Source organism: Lactuca saligna, chromosome 8 (assembly GCF_052625555.1).
Source record: "Lactuca saligna cultivar CGN05327 chromosome 8, ASM5262555v1, whole genome shotgun sequence".
Lineage (NCBI taxonomy): Eukaryota > Viridiplantae > Streptophyta > Magnoliopsida > Asterales > Asteraceae > Lactuca > Lactuca saligna.
The window spans coordinates 108,518,372-108,526,859 of record NC_136424.1 but is presented as its reverse complement, the minus strand read 5'-3'; the positions used below and the strand labels follow the sequence as shown (position 1 = coordinate 108,526,859).

The 8,488-nt window shown below is 33.2% G+C and overlaps 1 pseudogene; it reads right to left on the bottom strand.

Moving 5' to 3' along the window:
- Positions 1–3,323: 3,323 nt before the first annotated feature.
- Positions 3,324–8,072, bottom strand: LOC145009994 (formin-like protein 18; annotated as a pseudogene).
- Between the last annotated feature and the right edge of the window lie 416 nt (positions 8,073–8,488).

Below are 8,488 nucleotides of genomic sequence, written 5' to 3'. Positions count from 1 at the left end.
ACATATGTCCGTTTTTAGGAGAATGGATTGTCGACCATGCTAGAGCGTGGCGTGCTCCTTGTCAAGGTGCGATGCACAAACCGAAAAATCCCTAATAAATTATTTTCAAGTCTCCTTCAATTCTCCACACTTCTCCAAACATTCTCTCCTAAATTTCTCTCCATTTGGCTAGAAAAATTCTTTAAATATAATTTTTAGCAAAGCTCTGAGGTCCGTGAGAGCCTGAAAACTACCAATGCAATTTTAAGACTTTTGTCGGGAAAATCTATATAAGTTAAGCTGCACTTATATGGTTTTCATTGTAACTTGTATTTATATTCATAGTCGTTGTTATGAATTTATAAATAAGATTTATCACTTATTCTAAGCCATTATATTTATTGATCTACTTACGGGGTTGATGTCTAAGCTAGATTTAGTGATGTGTTTAAAGTAGGATTTTCAAACAGTATACTCTCATGTATACCAAATGGACTATACCTCTGATATGATTTTACATGGTTGCTCCTTACTTGATAGATCTTGATGTAACATTGGAATTGTTGAGGAATCTAGATTATTATTGGCCATCAGGAATATTAGACTAAGACTAAGTCACATCAAAGAAAAAACTAAGTGTTGAAGTGAAGTGTTACCCAAAGTTCAAGTCATTCACTTTGACAAGTGAGTGCATAGTTAATTTCAACTTACATATAGATATAAAGTATCTTGATGATTAAATTTTATGTATGCCTATTATATGTGTTCCTTATATATTTGTTACGTAAAACAATATGATTACTATTGAGAGGATAAAAACTTGGTTTGCCAATTCAACACCAATAAGTATGCCTAAGTGTTGCAACTATTTTATGAAGATTTATTGTATATTGAGATGTTGTGGTAACATGTAACATGTTGCAGAAAATAAAATATGCATTAAGGATTACAATACTTATCGGCCTTTAATTTTCTTGTAATTCCATAAACTATTTTTATTGTCAACATAAATGTTTGAGTGTATACTCTTATTGATGTTGGAAAAATGATACATAAAAGCATGGTTTGGTAAAAGTGATATGGCTTCGGGAATTCTATAATTAGATATATTTCATTAAAAAATGACATTGAACGTTTTTTAATCATACAACTTCACTTACTCAAACTACAATGCAATAATTAGACATATTTCAAAAATATAACGTTTTGATTAGAAAGGAATTCTATAATAAAAAAAAAAGGTAACGTTTTTTGCTTTGAGAAAAACGACATCATTTATGTACTCACCCAAAAAATGTAAAATCAACCAAAAACAATGTTTGCATGTGGTTTATTTTTTTTGTAGCTGCGAGAATTTTTTGGTCTGGAACCGAAAACTCCAAAAATAAAATTTAACTGAAATCGATTTCAAATCAAACATATTCAAAATTTGGTTTTTTTTTTTCGTTTTTGCCAAAAATCAAAATCTGGTGAAGACCTTTCCCAATAGAAAATCAAAAAGGCGTAAATAAAAAGTTATATACTAAAATAGAATATTTTTCAATAGGAAATTACTCAATAAAATACTATTCATTGTCAAACAAAAGGGAACTAATATCAAAAAGAAGATAATTGTCACTACTGCATCGTCTTGGTACTATTTGTTACCACAAAACCGTCTGATGACAGTACATGTGTTCCTAGAAATATAACATGTTTTTTAGATGAAAATTAAATTGTTGAAAGAAACTATTTGTCGTTGCCGCTTTGTGTAGGCACACCACTAGTGTGTGTGTGTGTGTATATATATATATGATGACATATCCATAAAGTACTCATCATGGTGATTCCATAAATATAAATTTAGTAAAAATCGGACTTCATATGAGTGATATATGAACTTTATAAAATATACAACCATGCAAAAAAACTTGCACGTAAAAAGTTACGGGATATTCGTTGAGTATTAGCACAAACCATAAAAAGGAAAATGTGAGAGTTATGATTTTTTTAAGAATCATTTTAGAATAACCCCTCCTAACGACAAAGTGTCAGGTAAAAAGAAAGGTTAGAATCAACTAAATAAATCAAAAGAAAAGTTGGAGTACTCATCGAGCCCATCGCGTGTGTATTAATAGGGTGAAAAATGAAGCTCGTGCGCAAGAGTTATGGATTTTACAAATCCATTAAACTTGTGCATGCCATGCACGACGTATACTTTGACGCCGAATTCGCAAAGATGCGAACAACGTGACCGGACGAGAAGGAGGCACATGTCCGTGCCTAGGGGATTAATATTTTGAGATGTATTGTAATATTTTAATGTTTGGATCTATTTTTCTACAGTTAATATTTCATAGTAGCTTTTATATTTTTGTAATGTTGTTTCTGTAGTTGGAAGGTGCGGTTTCAAAAACCAAAAGATAAAAAACACAATTATTGGCTACAACAGGCATTAGTGGCAACAAAATGCATTAGTGGTGACATAGGAATTAGAGACGATGTACAGCAATAGAAGCAACATCTGGCGCGGTAGCATTAAACCAACATTGGTGACCTTAACGGTGACGTGTGGCCACTAAAGGTATTAGCAGCGACATTCTTCACCTTTAGCGGCAACAGACATCACCACTAAAGCTCGATGTTCTTGTAGGCCATGGCATACAGCCCCTTCTCTTTTATGTTTGCTACATTTATTACAAATCAATTAACCCTAACCTCCTGATATATTTATTACTCATATTACTTTCATTGGAAATATTAACTGTCTCTTCGACTTCTTATCCATGTCAATGACAATAATGAACTATACTTAATTGGTTATTATATAAACAAGATTTTTTAACCCAAATGTGGTACCATTTTCTTTAGATAATTATCATCCTACACATTCTTTCACACGCAATGTCATATTCCAATATAGCCATGCCTACTTTATTCTCAAAGCATAAACTAATGTGTTCCATTCATAAAGACATCACACAAGATCTAAAAGCATAAACTTTTTTTTGTTTGTAGATGTTTTGTTAATCTTTTGGTTTCAGTTGTAAAAAAATCATTTTACTGGCTAATATATAAAATTTTCATTTTCATCTACACTTAATTAATCGTTTTTGCACAAAATATATGTTCTCGACATCAAACATATGTTGCGGCCGGTGCACCCGAACATAATTAATTTGAAGAAGGTTACACCGAGCATATATATTCCCTTGGTGAGCAACTTTTTCGCACTGAACATATTATTAGTAAATTAAAAGTACAATTAAACAACTTACTTCTAAGATTAATAACTTTGAGCCCGTGTTGTGCGCCTTTAATTGATCTTCTTACAACATATCTTGTTCAGCTTCCTTTAATTCTTCTTATTCGTCTCCCTTTAACTTTTCTTGTTTGCTGGCTGCCTTCTTCTCCGCCTATATCTGCTTGCAGTTTTCATCATGGGCTTGATTAAACATTCTCACAAACGAACACAAAGTTCCAACAACTGAAAGAAATATCACAACTTCGAATTTGTAAATGAAGTTTTAACACATTAAGATATTATCATGAATGTAAGTTGTTCTGATGACTGATTACCTTTTTCATATGGGCATTTTTTAGGGTCTTCTCCAAAGTAATTAACTAAAACATCCACCCAAAAAGTCTGAGTAAAATGCAGTGTTAGAAACTGGGATACTTGTACGCATCTTTATATTTAAAGGAATCATGTTATACCTACCACCCTAGAGTAAAACATGGCTAGGGACCTCACTTCAGGTTCCGCAGAAGCAAGAAACTTTTTCAGAGACTGAACATGGAAAACCAAAATATAACATTTAAGGTTAGTAATTAAAGTCAAAGTCAAACTCTCTACCAGTCCCAGTCCAATAACCTCCATATATATCAACTTAAAACCGTGTTGAAAGTAATTGATAGCCCATAATATAAATAAGGACAAGTTTGGTTGTCAAAAAGATGGAAAATACATGTCTGTAGGAATCATTCACATTCCATGTTAGATGGATTTCGTAGCTCGTTGAGAACTGAAGGGATCCAATTCCATTTCATTTTTAATAAAGGACCAAAATACCCTCATTGTATACAATTATTGTTGTTGAATTCCATTACATTTCTTGCCAGCCCCATGATAGAGTGCAATTCTTTGGGATTCCAATTCCCCCAAATTCCATATCCTTTGACAGGTTCCATTTATGGCTCTTATCAACTTTATGTGCATACCTTCCGAAATTTTTTAGACACATGTCCATCTTTTTTACATAATTTCTTTTCTTGGACTACTTTCTCTAGTCCTTTTGTCACTGCACACATTTCTTCCTTCAAGAATTTTAGCTGTATCTGGAATAAATTGATCATTTTAATCAAAAGAAACGAAACTAACATAACTCTGTCGAATCAAAAATGTGAATCCAACAAAAATCACCTTTGATGCAGCTTCCAAGCTGCCAAGTTCCCTGGAAAAATCTACAAGTTCAGGCAGTTTGTCTGCAAGCACCTAACATCACACAACATGGATACAATAAACAAAGTGAAAAAAATACACACCCACCCACACACACATATAGAGAAAACAAACAAATAAAAAAAAAAAAAAAAAGTCTTACCTTATAAAGATAATGCATGAGAGTCGTCTTATTGCTCCTGTCACGTGTTTGGTTAAGTTTTAAGAGGCTGTCCAATCTGAACACAACAGCATCACCTAAAACACAAAGCCATGCTGTTGTAATTTCTTTAACTCTAAAAAAAATAAAAATAGAAAACTAACCTGTTGCAGTTCCCTGGTTGAAAGCATTTCCAAGAGAAACAATTGTCTGCATGACTCTCCTCAACTTTACAGAACTAATAAGCTGATATAACCACCATCAACATATATAACAAAAGTAAAATTTAATCCAATATTATTCTTACGGAATAACTGCATAATTAAAGTGATAGATAACTAATAACTTGCCTGTTCTACTGATAAATATAAAATGCTTAGCTTATCCCTAAGTTCTGTAACCTAAATTTGTAAAAATCACAGTAAAGTTAATACAAGAAAACAGGAAATGCAAAGAAAAATATAATATCTCCTGACCTGTGTACTAAACTGTAACTTATAAGAGTAAACTATGAGTTTAGCTTCCGAACGTGGAAATCTCATTAGCTCTATGAAGATCTGTTACAAAAAATCAGATGCTAAATTTTTAGATATCAGTCCCTGACTTCATTGACATTTCAATGATATAAAACTATAAATCCATAAGACAGGTATTATGTACCTGTTCACATTTGCCCAACTTATCGGGATCTCCTTCATAGCCCTAAGCATATATATATAAAACGTAAGTTATAGTATAAATAAAAGACATGGGTATGTAATGTAACGTAGAATATTGTAAATATACCTTAATTATTTCCATCTCCTCCCTTGTAGGACAGCACTGTATAAGGTTATCCACCTGATCAACAACATTCATTGCTGATTCATCCAACTTAAGGACATGTTCCTGTTAAGTTTCATGTACAACTAAAGTATTAAAAACATTCATTAGAAAACTTAATTTTGAAATAAATGCATAATGTTTTGAGATTACCATCAATTCAGGCACTGGTGTCTTCACCTTTGAAAGCAAGATTTCACAGTTATATGCCCGCTGATGATCAATCTGCAATAAGTGTGAAATAGCAACGGATATTCCATACTAAGATGTGTGAAGTCATTCCACTTTCAGTCATGGGTACAGTTATGGATTTTGCATTGAATCAAGAAAGAAAAATAAATTATTACCAATTGTATTTTTCCATAAGCCGATGTACAAGATAAATCCACACTGCTAAACATTTCTTGAACTTTACCAAATGCTTCAATTGGGAGTCCCTCTTCTTCAAAAGAAGACAAATCTACTCGAACAATAGAAGCTTTCGTGTTCGATTCGGATAAAAAAAACTTCATCCAATAATGATGAAAGTCGCTCAGATATAATGATGTGTGTGAAATTAAATACAAAATGCTTACGTTGTGAGGTTTCGAATATAACAAATTAACAAGTTCAAAAAAGAACGAAAATGCAATGTAAAGAAAAATACCTCAGCTTCAAAGTCTGTAGAAAACTGATCCTTAATGTCCCAAGATACGTCGATTTCATCATGATTAAGCACTAAAGTATTTGACTTGATGAACGCTGTGTTGAACATGGCCTTATACATAATATCTTCCTCCGCCATGTCATCATGCAAGTTAAGACACTCCAGCACAATGTCACCTTGAATATGGCAGTTAATATCTATTTTGACCACTTCACTTTCTGCCTGTGATGCATGGGAAAGGTATCACCAGGACTGATAAACTTTAAGAATAAGAAACAATGAAACATGGCCCTAAAAATATAACGGTTGATCACATAAATGGTAACAACAAATTGAATAAACTGGCTACAACAGGTTACGTTGCCAACAAAGAAAAATAAAAGTCGATGTTTAGTGCTCTAGCAAAACACAATTAGATCAAAGATGACCAATTGAATAAATATCATATAGTTTGTTACGCATATATGATATATGTCACTAACCCAAAAATTAATAAGGGCAAGAAACACTTCCACTTATATATAATCAGAGCAGGAAATAACATAATCTGGATAGGGTAGTGGTATATATAGCATACCTGATTGTAAGATTGCACATTTGTACTTCTTCTCGGGGTTGAAAAAAGAAGTTTAGAACTTTTATCAAATTGTAACGAAGGATTCTGTCCATATATCCGGAATATGGGACAACAACCCCCTTTTCCATCAAAATCAGGAATCATTCTCATCATCACACAATCTAATTTAAGTGCTTTGGCTGCTGGAGGCCACTGTTCATCATCATTATTTTTCTTTAACACATACTGTAAGTACCTCAACTGAGAAGCTAAAGAATTCAATGGTGACATCAGCTGTGGTGACACTGACACATCAGGTGGTGCCCGCTTATAAACCATCTCCAGGGCTCTATTTGCAGCAGTGTAATGTTTTCTGTGAAGTAGAAGAGCAGCCAACATGAAAGCCAAAACAGGCCAACCACCAACCTCACAGTGCATTAGCACAATGTTGTGTTGTCCAAGTGAGAGCCAGCTTTCACTTGATTTAAGAAAATGGTGGATCACCTCTATTGTCAACACAGGGCAACCTTCATAGTCCCGAGGGTAGTCCATTATAGTAATAAAGTATGGTGATAAAAATGTGTGGATCTTGCTTGCTATATCTCCCTCCCGAAAATTGAAAATCATGACTGAAGATTCAGGGTAAGTTTCTTGAAATTTACTAATGATGTTGCCCACGTAAGCTTTGTATTCTTCTTGTTCCCATGTTTTAGTTCTGAAACAAGAGTCAAAGACTATACACCGAATGGGCGTGTCATCAAAACAAATCGAAACATTTTCTAATCTTAAATATATTGAGTTGTATACGCATTTTCTAATCTTCTAGAAATTGTCATAAGTTTAATAGTAGGAGGGATGATGAATAACAATCCTATAGTTTCACTTACTAATGTGTCCAGAGACCACATACAAGCAATTCTTTGTAGTATTTTTTATTTCCTTTGACTGGAGCTTTAAAGCATCCAATAACACCACAAGTTCATAATCCAACACTTGTTTTGAAGAATAAAGCTGAACGATAAATGAATAAACATACAACTTTTTGACCCGGAATTCAACTACCTAATGATTCAAACTCCCAAATTGCAAGTAGGATCTAAACGTTGATAGAATTGAATTGATGATTTAAGGAGAAAGGTTTTAACAGAAAAGGTAATCGTATTACATACATACACGTATAAATCTAAATACTCCATTGAAGGGTAAATAATTACCGTATATTCTTTCAGAGACATCGACAAGTCCATTGGGCGGCTTCTTATACAGCAATTTCCGTAATAGCGCCATTCGAATTCACTGGTATCTGAAACCCTGGAAACAATTTTAAAAAATCGCCAGACAGCCCGACCTCTGTAAAACGGACATATTTGGGTGGTGTTTTGTACGTGTGAAAAAACTGCACAACTTTTGGTTGTCTATAGAATCTAACACTGGTGATTGATTCGTGTCAGGTTGATGATACTTCGATAGCAAAGTGAAGAAATGGTCTTTAGCTTACCAGATCAAGACATGAACGTTTTATGGCTTAAAAGTAGAGCTAAATATGGTAAGGATTTGTTTCGGCGTTACGGGACTCATGTACTAACAACCTTGAGTTTTTTACCCAAGGATAGTGGTTTTCAAAAATCTTTATTCAATGATAGCACTTTAAAAGTTATTTATATAATATTTGTATTTTATTATTTAAAGAAAAAATAAAAGCAAAAGTGTCAAAACTCAAAACTACCTTTTCACTCTCATCATTCTCGCATACGAAATCTTTTTCTTCCTCTTGCCTCGACCCTCAGTGCGTGTTTGGATAAATTAACTTATAACTTATTAGTTTATTTTTTATTAGTTTATTAGTGCTGAAAGAAAACAGTTTTTGCAAATTGAAAATAAGCACTAAACTATAAGGGGGTATGT